Raw genomic sequence first — 12737 nt, 5'->3', positions numbered from 1 at the left:
ACTTATATCTTTTTAGAGCACGGTGGTGGTTTTATTTATAGAAATTATTGATCTCTCATGCTTCACTTATATTATTTTGAGAGTCTTTTAGAACAGCATGGTAATTTGCTTTGGCTATAAAACTAGTCCTAATATGATGGGCATCCAAGATGGGTATAAACTTTCATATAAAGTGTGTTGAATACTATGAGGAGTTTGATTCTTTATGATTGTTTTGAGATATGAAGATGGTGATATCATCCCTTCCTCTTTGGGGAAAACCAACGCAGTGCTCAAGAGGCAGCAAGAAGGATTTCTGGCGCCGTTGCCGGGGAGGTCTACGCAAAAGTCAATATACCAAGTACCCATCACATACCCTTATCTCCCGCATTACATTATTTGCCATTTTCCTCTCCCCCACTTCACCCTTGCCGTTTTATTCACCCTCTCTCTCTCTATCCTCCTTCTCTTTCCCGTTTGCATCTTTTTGCCCGCTTGCTTTTTGTTTGCTTGTGTGTTAGTTTGCTTGCTTGTCACGATGGCTCAAGATAACACTAAATTGTGTGACTTCACCAATACCAACAACAATGATTTTATTAGCACTCCAATTGCTCCTCTTTTTACCGATGCTGAATCTTGTGAAATTAATATTGCTTTGTTAAATCTTGTCACGAAAGATCCACTTTCCGGCCTTCCTAGTGAAGATGCCGCTACCCATCTAAATAGCTTTGTTGATTTGTGTGATATGCAAAAGAAGAAAGATGTGGATAATGATACTGTTAAATTGAAGCTATTTCCTTTTTCGCTTAGAGATCGTGCTAAAGCTTGGTTTTCGTCTTTGCCTAAAAATAGTATTGATTCATGGAATAAGTGCAAAGATGCTTTTATCTCTAAGTATTTTCCTCCCGCTAAGATCATCTCTCTTAGAAACAATATTATGAATTTTAAGCAACTTGATCATGAACATGTTGCACAAGCTTGGGGGAGAATGAAATTAATGATACGTAATTGCCCTACTCATGGTGTGAATTTGTGGATGATTATACAAAATTTTTATGCCGGATTGAATTTTGCTTCTAGAAATCTTTTAGATTCGGCCGCGGGAGGCACTTTTATGGAAATCACTTTAGGAGAAGCTACTAAACTCCTAGATAATATTATGGTTAACTATTCTCAATGGCATACTGAAAGATCTACTAATAAAAAGGTGCATGCGATAGAAGAAATTAATGTTTTGAGTGGAAAGATGGATGAACTTATGAAATTAATTGCTAGTAAGAGTGTTTCTTCTGATACTAATGATATGCCCTTGTCTACCTTGATTGAGAATAGTAATGAATCTATGGATGTGAATTTTGTTGGTAGGAACAATTTTGGTAACAACTCGTATAGAGGAAATCTCAATCCTAGGCCTTATCCTAGTAATCCCTCTAATAATTATGGTAATTCCTACAACAATTGTTATGGAAATTATAATAAGATGCCCTCTGATTTTGAATCTAATATTAAAGAATTTATTACTTCGCAAAAGAATTTCAATGCTATGATTGAAGAAAAATTGCTTAAGATTGATGAGTTGGCTAGGAACGTTGATAGGATTTCTCTTGATGTTGATTATTTGAAACTTAGATCTATTCCACCTAAGCATGATATCAATGAGTCTCTCAAAGCCACGAGAATTTCCATTGATGAGTGCAAAGAAAGAACCGCTAGGATGCGTGCTAAGAAAGATGCCTTTATAAGAGCGTGTTCTTCTAGTTGCTATGAAAATAAAGATGAAGATCTAAAAGTTATTGATGTGTCCCCTATTAAATCTTTGTTTTGCAATGTGAATCTTGATAATGATGGGACTGAATATGATCCACCTTTACCTAGAAGGCGTTCCAAGAATTCGGAGTTTTTAGATCTTGATGCTAAAATTGATAAAAGTGGGATTGAAGAAATTAAAACCCTAGATGTTGCTAAACCTACTATTTTGGATTTCAAGCAATTTCATTATGAAAATTGCTCTTTGATTGATTTTATTTCCTTGTTACAATCCGTGCTAAATTCTCCTCACGCTTATAGTCAAAATAAAGCGTTTACTAAACATATCGTTGATGCCTTGATGCAATCTTATGAAGAAAAACTTGAATTGGAAGTTTCTATCCCTAGAAAACTTTATGATGAGTGGGAACCAACTATTAAAATTAAAATTAAATATCATGAATGCTATGCTTTATGTGATTTGGGTGCTAGTGTTTCCACGATTCCAAAGACTTTGTGTGATTTGTTAGGTTTCCGTGATTTTGATGATTGCTCCCTAAACTTGCACCTTGCGGATTCCACTATTAAGAAACATATGGGAAGAATTAATGATGTTCTTATTGTTGCAAATAGGAATTATTTTCCCGTAGATTTTATTGTTCTTGACATAGATGCAATCCTTCATGTCCTATTATTCTTGGTAGTCCTTTCCTTAGAACGATTGGTGCAATTATTGATATGAAGGAAGGAAATATTAGATTCCAATTTCCATTAAGGAAAGGCATGGAACACTTTCCTAGAAAGAAAATTAAATTACCTTATGAATCTATTATGAGAGCCACTTATGGATTGCCTACCAAAGATGGCAATACCTAGATCTATCCTTGCTTGTTATGCCTAGCTAGGGGCGTTAAACGATAGCGCTTGTTGGGAAGCAACCGAATTTTATTTTTATTCCTTGATTATTGCTCCTGTTTAGTAATAAGTAATTTATCTAGCCTCTTTTTTGTTTTTTTGTGTTTAATTAGTGTTTGTGCCAAGTAGAACCATTGACAAGACTTGGGGACAGTCTTGTTAAACTTGTTGTAAAAAAACAGAAACTTTAGCGCTCACGAGAACTCCTGTCGTTTTTATTTGGAAATAGCTATTTAGTTAATTATTTTTGAATATGATTAATAGATAAATTCCTCACGTCCATCAATTTATTTTAGAATTTTTGGGGTTCTAGATCTTGCGCTATCTACAGATTACTACAGACTGTTCTATTTTTGACAGATTCTGTTTTTCGTGTGTTGTTTGCTTATTTTGATGAATCTATGGCTAGTAAAATAGTTTATAAACCATAGAGAAGTTGGAATACAGTAGTTTTAACACCAATATAAATAATGAATGAGTTCATTACAGTACCTTGAAGTGGTCTTTTGTTTTCTTTCGCTAACGGAGCTCACGATATTTTCTACTTTGAGTTTTGTGTTGTGAAGTTTTTAAGTTTTGGGTAAAGATTTGATGGATTATGGAACAAGGAGTGGCAAGAGCCTAAGCTTGGGGATGCCCATGGCACCCCCAAGATAATCTAAGGACACCTAAAAGCCAAAGCTTGGGGATGCCCTGGAAGGCATCCCCTCTTTCGTCTACTTCTATCGGTAACTTTAGTTGGAGCTATATTTTTATTCACCACATGATATGTGTTTTGCTTGGAGCGTCTTGTATTATTTGAGTCTTTGCTTTTTAGTTTACCGCAATCATCCTTGCTGTACACACCTTTTGAGAGAGCCATACATGACTTGGAATTTGTTAGAATACTCTATGTGCTTCGCTTATATCTTTTGAGTTATATAGTTTTGCTCTAGTACTTCACTTATATCTTTTAGAGCACGGTGGTGGATTTGTTTTATAGAAACTATTGATATCTTATGCTTCACTTAGATAATTTTGAGAGTATTAATAGCATGGTAATTTGCTTAAAATCCTAATATGCTAGGTATTCAAGATTAGTAAAATTTTCTTGTGAGTGTTTTGAATACTAAGAGAAGTTGGATGCTTGATGATTGTTTTGAGATATGGAGGTAATAATATTAAAGTCGTGCTAATTGAGTAGTTGTGGAATTGAGAAATATGATTGTTGAAGTTTGCAAGTCCCGTAGCATGCACGTATGGTAAATGTTATGTAACAAATTTGAAACATGCGGTGTTATTTGATTGTCTTCCTTATGAGTGGCAGTCGGGGACGAGCGATGGTCTTTTCCTACCAATCTATCCCCCTAGGAGCATGCACGTAGTGCCGAGGTTTTTGATAACTTGTAGATTTTTGCAATAAGTATGTCAGTCCTTTATGACTAATCTTGAGTCCATGGATTATATGCACTCTCACCCTTCCATCCTTGCTAGCCTCTTCGGTACCGTGCATTGCCCCTTTCTCACATTGAGAGTTGGCGCCAACTTCGCTGGTGCATCCAAACCCCGTGATATGATACACTCTTTCACACATAAACCTCCTTATATCTTCCTCAAAACAGCCACCATACCTACCTATTATGGCGTTTCCATAGCCATTCTGAGATATATTGCTATGCAACTTTCCACCATTCCGTTCATCATGACACATTTATCATTGTCATATTGCTTAGCATGATCATGTAGTTGACATAGTATTTGTGGCAAAGCCAACGTTCATAATTCTTTCATACATGTCACTCTTGGTCCATTGCATATCCCGATACACCACCGGAGGCATTCATATAGAGTCATCTTTTGTTCTAGTATCGAGTTGTAATCATTGAGTTGTAAATAAATAGAAGTGTGATGATCATAATTTTCTAGAGCATTGTCCCAAGTGAGGAATATAAAAAAAGGGAAAGGCCATAAAAAAGAGAAGGCCCAAAAAATGAGAAAGGCCATAAAAAGAGAAGGCCCAAAAAATGAGAGAAAAAGAGAGAAGGGACAATGTTACTATCCTTTGCCACACTTGTGCTTCAAAGTAGCACCTTAATCTTCATGATAGAGAATCTCTTGTTTTGTCACTTTCATATACTAGTGGGAATTCTTCATTATAGAACTTGGCTTGTATATTCCAACAATGGGCCTCCTCAAGTGCCCTAGGTCTTCGTGAGCAAGCAAGTTGGATGCACACTCACTTAGTTTCTTTTGTTGAGCTTTCATACATTTATAGCTCTAGTGCATCCGTTGCATGGCAATCGCTACTCCTTGCATTAACATAAATCAATGGGCATCTCCATAGCCCATTGATTAGCCTCGTTGATGTGAGACTTTCTCCTTTTTTGTCTTCTCCACATAACCCCCCTCATTATATTCTATTCCACCCATAGTGCTATGTCCATGGCTCGCGCTCGTATATTGCGTAAAAGTTTATAGGTTTGAGATTACTAAAGTATGAAACAATTGCTTGGCTTGTCATCGGGGTTGTGCATGATGAGAGCAATCTTGTGTGATGAAAATGAAACATGACTAAACTATATGATTTTGTAGGGATGGACTTTCTTTGGCCATGTTATTTTGAGAAGACATAATTGCTTAGTTAGTATGCTTGAAGTATTATTATTTTTATGTCAATATGAACTTTTGTCTTGAATCTTTCGGATCTGAATATTCATGCCACAATTAAGAATAATTACATCAAAATTATGCCAAGTAGCACTCCGCATCAAATATTCTGTTTTTATCATTTACCTACTCGAGGACGAGCAGGAATTAAGCTTGGGGATGCTTGATACGTCGCCAACGTATCTATAATTTTTGATTGCTCCATGCTATATATATTATCTACTATTTTGGACATTATTGGGCTTTATTATCCACTTTTATATTATTTTGGGACTAACCTATTAACTAAAGGCCCAGCCCAGAATTGCTGTTTTTGCCTGTTTCAGGGTTTCGAAGAAAAGGAATATCAAACGGAGTCCAAACGGAATGAAACCTTCGGGAACGTGATTTTCTCAACCAACAAGACCCAGGAGACTTGGACCCTACGTCAAGACACAAAAGAGGAGGCCACGAGGTAGGGGGCGTGCCTACCCCCCTAGGCATGCCCTCCACCCTCGTGGGCCCCTTGTTGCTCCACCGACGTACTCCTTCCTCCTATATATACCTACGTACCCCCAAACGATACTCCTTCCTCCTATATATACGTACTCCTTCCTCCTATATATACCTACGTACCCCCAAACGATCAGATATGGAGCCAAAACCCTAATCCCACAACCGCAACTTTCTGTATCCATGAGATCCCGTCTTGGGGCCTGTTTCGGAGCTCCGCCGGAGGGGGCATCGATCACGGAGGGCTTCTACATCAACTCCATAGCCCCTCCGATGAAGTGTGAGTAGTTTACCTCAGACCTACGGGTCCATAGTTAGTATCTAGATGGCTTCTTCTCTCTTTTTGGATATCAATACAATGTTCTCCCCCTCTCTTGTGGAGATCTATTCGATGTAATCTCCTTTTGCGGTGTGTTTGTTGAGATCGATGAGTTGTGGGTTTATGATCAAGTCTATCTATGAACAATATTTGAATCTTCTCTAAATTCTTTTATGTATGATTGGTTATCTTTGCAAGTCTCTTCGAATTATCAGTTTGGTTTGGCCTACTAGATTGATCTTTCTCGCAATGGGAGAAGTGCTTAGCTTTGGGTTCAATCTTGCGGTGTCCTTTCCCAGTGACAGTAGGGGCAGCAAGGCACGTATTGTATTGTTGCCATCGAGGGTAACAAGATGGGGTTTTCATCATATTGCATGAGTTTATCCCTCTACATCATGTCATCTTGCTTAAGGCATTACTCTGTTTTCATTAACTTAATACTCTAGATGCATGCTGGATAGCGGTCGATGAGTGGAGTAATAGTAGTAGATGCAGGCAGGAGTCGGTCTACTTGTCTCGGACGTGATGCCTATATACATGATCATACCTAGATATTCTCATAACTATGCTCAATTCTGTCAATTGCTCAACAGTAATTTGTTCACCCACCATAGAATACTTATGCTCTCGGGAGAAGCCACTAGTGAAAACCTATGGCCCCGGGGTCTATCTTCATCATATTAATCTACCAATACTTAGTTATTTCCTTTTGCTTTTACTTTGCTTTTATTTTACTTTGCATCTTTATCATAAAAATACTAAAAATATTATCTTATCATATCTATCAGATCCCACTCTCGTAAGTGGTCATGTAGGGATTGACAACCCCTTAACGCGTTGGTTGCAAGGATTTATTTGTTTTGTGCAAGTACGAGGGACTCGCGCGTAGCCTCCTACTGGAATGATACCTTGGTTCTCAAAAACTGAGGGAAATACTTACGCTACATTGCTGCATCTTCCCTTCCTCTTCGGGGAAAACCAACGCAGTGCTCAAGAGGTAGCATATCCTATTTTTCTCGAGAGAAGCCACTAGTGAAATCTACGGCCCCCGTGTCTCTTCTTTATTATATTTGCCTTCGCGATCTATTTTTATTTGCTTTTATTTTTAGATCTATTAATCCAAAAACACAAAAATACGTTGCTGCAGTTTTTATTTATTTATTTATTTTATCTCGCGTTCCGACGAGATCTATTTATCCAATCTACTACAATTTTACCCATCTTCACCCATGAGGGATTGACAACCCCTCTCTTACGCCGGGTTGCAAGTATTTGTTCTTTGTGTGCAGGAGCTGTCTATGTGTTGCGTGGTTATCCTACTGGTTCGATAACCTTGGTCTCATCACTGAGGGAAATACCTATCGTAGATGTGCTGCATCATCCCTTCCTCTTTGGGGAAATACCGACATAGTTCAAGCCGCATCAAAGCTTCCCAAGGAGGCCACAAGCCTCCTAGGCGTGCCCTAGGGGGCGCCCTGAGGGCTTGTGGGCCCCTCGGGATTCCTCCAACCCTAATTATTGCACTATAAATTCCCAAATATTCCCAAACCATCAGAGGCATCCACCAAAATACTTTTCTGCCGCCGCAATCCTCTATTCCCGTGAGATCCCATCTTGGGGCCTTTTCCGGCACCCTGCCGGAAGGGGATTCGATCACGGAGGGCATCTACATCAACCTTGTTGCCCTTCCAATGAAGCGTGAGTAATTTACTACGGTCTTAAGGGTCCATAGCTAGTAGCTAGATGGCTTCCTCTCTCTCTCTATGTTCTTCAATACCATGTTATCCTCAATGTTCTTGGAGTTCTATCCGATGTAATATTCTTTTGCGGTGTGTTTGTCGAGATCTGATGAATTGTGTATTTATGATCATATTACTTATGAATATTATTTGAGTCTTTTCTGAACTCTTTTATGCATGATCAAATATCTTTGTATCTCTCTTCAAATTATCGATTTGGTTTGGCCAACTATATTAGTATCTCTTGCAATGGGAGAGGTGCTTAATTTTGGGTTCAATCCTGCGGTGTCCTCACCCAGTGACAAAGTAGGGGTAGCGAGGCACGTATTGTATTCCTGCCATCAAGGGTAAAAAGATGGGGTTTTCATCATATTGCTTGAGTTTATCCCTCTACATCATGTCATCTGACTTAAGGCATTACTCCGTTCTTATGAACTTAATACGCTAGATGCATGCTGGATAGAGGTCAATGTGTGGAGTAATAGTAGTAGATGCAGAATCATTTCGGTCTACTTGACACGGACATGATGCCTATATTCATGATCATTGCCTTGGATATCGTCATAACTTTGCGCTTTTCTATCAATTGCTCGGCAGTAATTTGTTTACCCACCGTATGTTTTCTTTCAAGAGAGAAGCCTCTAGTGAAACATATGGCTCCGGTGTCTATTTTCCATCGTATATTTTTAGATATATAAACCAAACCAAAAATACCTTACTGCAATTTATTATATTTACTTTAGTTTGCCTTTTTATTTATCTTTTATACCTATCTCTTTTAGATCTCACTCTTGTTCGTGACCGTGAAGGGATTGACAACCCCTTTTTTGCGTTGTGTGCAAGTGTTTGTTAGTTTGTGTAGGTGCATAGATTGGGGAAGAAGACCACCATAAATAAGCACCCCCGAATCCAACCATTATGCCCACTAGTCGTGCACATGCAGTACTACTGCTTAGCACGGCCAAAACAGCCCAACGAGACAGCAAAACACGAATAGTAGATCTGCCGAAGATGTAGTACCGCTCTAGGGAGCAGTACTACCGCTTGAGCGGTACTACTGCTCTACTACTGCTCTACTAATGGTTAGAGAAAACATGCAATAGAAACATGCACAACCATTTATACTCAAGCGGTACTACCGCTCGGGGGAGCAGTACTACCGCTTAAGCAATACTACCTGTAACATCCCAATTTTCCAATTTGGAATGTTATACTTAGATCATTCATGCATATCATATTTTATTGCATTTCGTTTCGCGATCCTCGAAATTCTAAGCAACTCAAGGACCCACGGAGAGAGTTGGGGACTTCATCATTTTCATATTTGAATTTTTCTCACATATCAAAACAAGGATCATTTTGGTTTTAATTAATTTTCTCTTCAAAAATATTTCATATTAAAAATATATGAGAGGAGATAATATGACTTCTCCAAAATAAATGAAATATTTGAGGAAAAATATTAAAATAAAATAAATAGTTTTATTTGGATTTTATTGCAATTTTATTTGAATTAGAAAAAATTGCATTTCTCAAAGTTGTATTTTTAGGCCAAGAAAATGTTCATCCTGTTCTAAATAATTTATTTAGATGGCGAAATTTGTTTTGTCATTTTTAGTATTTTATTTTATTTTCTAGAAATTTTTTCGGTGAAAGCTGTTTAAAAAAAGTCAGCGCCCGACTAGGCCAGCGGCAGCCGACCCGGGCCAAGCCCACGCCGCCCGCACCGCCTCCCTCGTGCTCGCGCCCGTGCCCGAGCTAGACTCCACCGGAGTCCGGGACGCCGCCGCCGTCCGGGTTGGCCCCCGTCCCAAGCCGAGTCGCCCCCTCCCCTTTATAACCGCACCCCGCCGCCTCAACCCCGCCTCGCCCCGCCTCCAGCAGTAGCAGCAGCCGCAACCCACAGCAGCCGCCGCCACTCGTCGCAACACCCCGCGCTGCCCAGCGCCGCCGCCGCCCCGTCGTGCCTCGCCTCGCCGAAAACACCGCCGGAGCCGCCGGTCCCGATCCGATCCATTCGCCGGTTTTCTTTGGTTTTAGGTGAAAACCCCGATTTTTAAAAAAACCCAGAGGCATTTTTTTATTCGGTTCGGTTTTTCTCGGTTTAGTTATTTAGCAGACGCTCGTTCGTTCATTTTAACGAACGCTGTTCGTCAGTTATGTGTAGACAGCGAACGTTCGTTCGTTAGCCTGTTCGTCTCGTTTTATTTTTCTAGGGTTTTCTGTGATTATTTTCGATCGCGATTTCTGCCCTGATCTTCATTTTAGTTTATCTTTTCGCTCATTTATCCAAATCAGGTGAAACAAGCGCCTAGACCTTCGTCTCTAAACCCTCTTTCTATTTCACCAACTTGAACAAGATTTTGGTACTATAAATTTTGACTTTAGTCTAGATTAGTAAATGGATCTTGTTTCTTTCGTAGTTTGAGTTTCGTTGCTCCGTTGGATTTGATTCTTTTTGCAAACCGAAGTTCTTCAGTTGAACTTTCTGGTTAGATCTTATTATTTGAGTTTTACTCGTGCATCTTTGCTTGAGTGCTTATGTATGCTATTGTTTGTTTGTGATAGAATTCCCAGAGTGCGAAGCGTGCTACTACGAGTCACTAGGTTTTGCGGATCGTCAGCAAGGCAAGTAACACATTGATCATACTCTTTTCATACCCAGTTTTATGCATTGGTTCCAATCCTCAAACACTGCATGAGTAGGTTGTGATTAACATGTGGGTATTGGGAAGTAGTTGATGAGGTAGAACCTATTACCTGTTTTATTATCAAACCCTTGGGAGCTACTTCTATGTTATGCTTATATTGCTATGCTATGCTCGTAGACGTGGTTTGGGTGAGTGCATCCATGACAGATGTGAGATTGTTAATTAATGGTTAACTTAAGGTGCAAGTTTAATACACATCTGGGTGGACTATTGGTTTTGGGCACCTGGAGAATCTAGTGTTGTCCTAGGATATCCTGGAGTACCCGTGTGATCATCCTATGGTCCGCCACCCAGGCTCAAAGGGATCGTAAGATTATTCATGCAAGAAACTTCTGTGTGCAGCCGCAAGCTATTATGGGCTCTAGCATAGTTGAGTAAGTTGTCGTGGATCTAAGACTAACAATAGAATGGGGGTTAAGTATGAGGAGGCAAGATCCTAGCTATGGAGGAGTTGTACGCACGAGTTTTACGAGTTCAGGCCCTTCTCGGAGGAATTAACAGCGCTATGTGTCGGTGCCCTGAGGTGGTCGACTGGATTATATGAGTGTCTGTTTACAAAAGTGTGAACCCTTGTCCCAGAGGAGGAGGGTGGCTTATATAGAGTGCGCCAGGACCCCAGCTCCCCTCCGTTACACAGGGTTCAATGTTCATAAAGGAGGGGCGTTACTGGTAACGCCTGCAGTAAAGTGTTATAAATGCCCATAAAGCTATGGTTTAAGTCTTGACCGTTGCAGAGTGGAGAGTTTCTCATCTTCTGGTGGTCGAGTGTCTTCAAGGTGGTCCAGTGAGCGCATCTTCATGGTCGAGTGGATGATGGTTTCTCTTCGACTGCTTCTGATTCTTTGCAGAGATGTCCTTGGGGGGGTATGTTGGACAGGTCCATGACCCTACCCTAGGTACATAGCTTCATCATTAGCCCCCGAATGGATCAGGGTTTGAGTGGGGAAGGAGTTGGGAACACTTCCGACCCATTCCTTGTGTTACGAGTATATCCTGTTCTGGAACAATGAGTTGAGGTGACGACGTCGACTCCTTTCTCAGTCGCCTGGTCCTTTCTTGGTTTTTGTCGAGTGAATTTTCACGGTAGAATTCCGAATGATGATGCAGAGGATGTTTGTCTTCAGTCTGACAGGTTGTTCTGCTCTCCGCGAATCTCGCGGGATTCGAATTTTGGGAAGCGCGCCAGACGGATGGAAATGAGGTTATTGGGACGGATTAGGCAAGTCTCCTCGATCCCCGTGCCACCTTTTTCGCCACGTACTACGCGCGCGACTGTTGCGGGATTTGTTTAGATCGCCTGGGTCCACCCGTCCGTCACTCGGATGACGACCTTATAAAAGGCCTCGGACCAGGCCTCTGCCCCGTGCGCTCCCATTCTCTCTTCTTCTCTCAATCTCTCTGCCATGCTCACTTCCGCTCTCATCGCCGGACCTTTACTCTAGCTCGACCCACCACCATGGCGAAGGAGAGGACGGTGGCGCTAGAACGCGCGAAGAAGGCGACATCGAAGGCGAAGGGCAAGCGGACCAACCGGGGCGGATCCTTGTCGAGATCCGGCCTGCCGGCGGGCTGGATCCAGGGCGGCTGGATCCGCTCGACAATCACCTAGGACGACCTCGCCGACCTGGTGGAGGGGGGGCTGATCCCCCACAAGTCAGCACGGCTCCCGGGGGATGAAACCGAGCCACAGCAAAGGGAGGGTGAGTGTGTACTCCTCGCCACTCACGTAGATCGCGGATTCTCACTGCCCCCATCCTTTCTTCCGGGGTTTTTTGAACTTCTTTGGGGCTCAAATCCACCATTTCACCCCAAACACTATAGTATATCTGGCCGCTTTTGTGTCGATGTGCGAAAACTTCTTGGGTTGTCGACTGCACTGGGGCCTTTTCAAACACATCTTCACCTACCGATCCCAGTCGATCAAAAAGGCCAAGTCGAGTGACGAGAGGACACAAGTGATCCAGATGTGCGGGGGTCTGGGGATCCATATGAGGACCAAGAGTACTTTCCCAGCCATGATTCTTCCCGACTCGGTCCGGGGCTGGCAGTCGACTTGGTTCTACTGCAAGGATCAGCCGACCCCTGACCAGTCGACTGGACTTCCTCCTTTTTCTTTGGCTCGAGTGGAGAAGCCCGCCCCCCTGAAGGTAGTTCCAGAAGAGAAGGCGCAGGTCAATGTGTTGGTCGAGC

This window comes from Triticum aestivum, chromosome 2A (genome assembly GCF_018294505.1).
Source record: "Triticum aestivum cultivar Chinese Spring chromosome 2A, IWGSC CS RefSeq v2.1, whole genome shotgun sequence".
NCBI lineage: Eukaryota > Viridiplantae > Streptophyta > Magnoliopsida > Poales > Poaceae > Triticum > Triticum aestivum.
Note: the sequence above shows the minus strand (reverse complement) of the source record.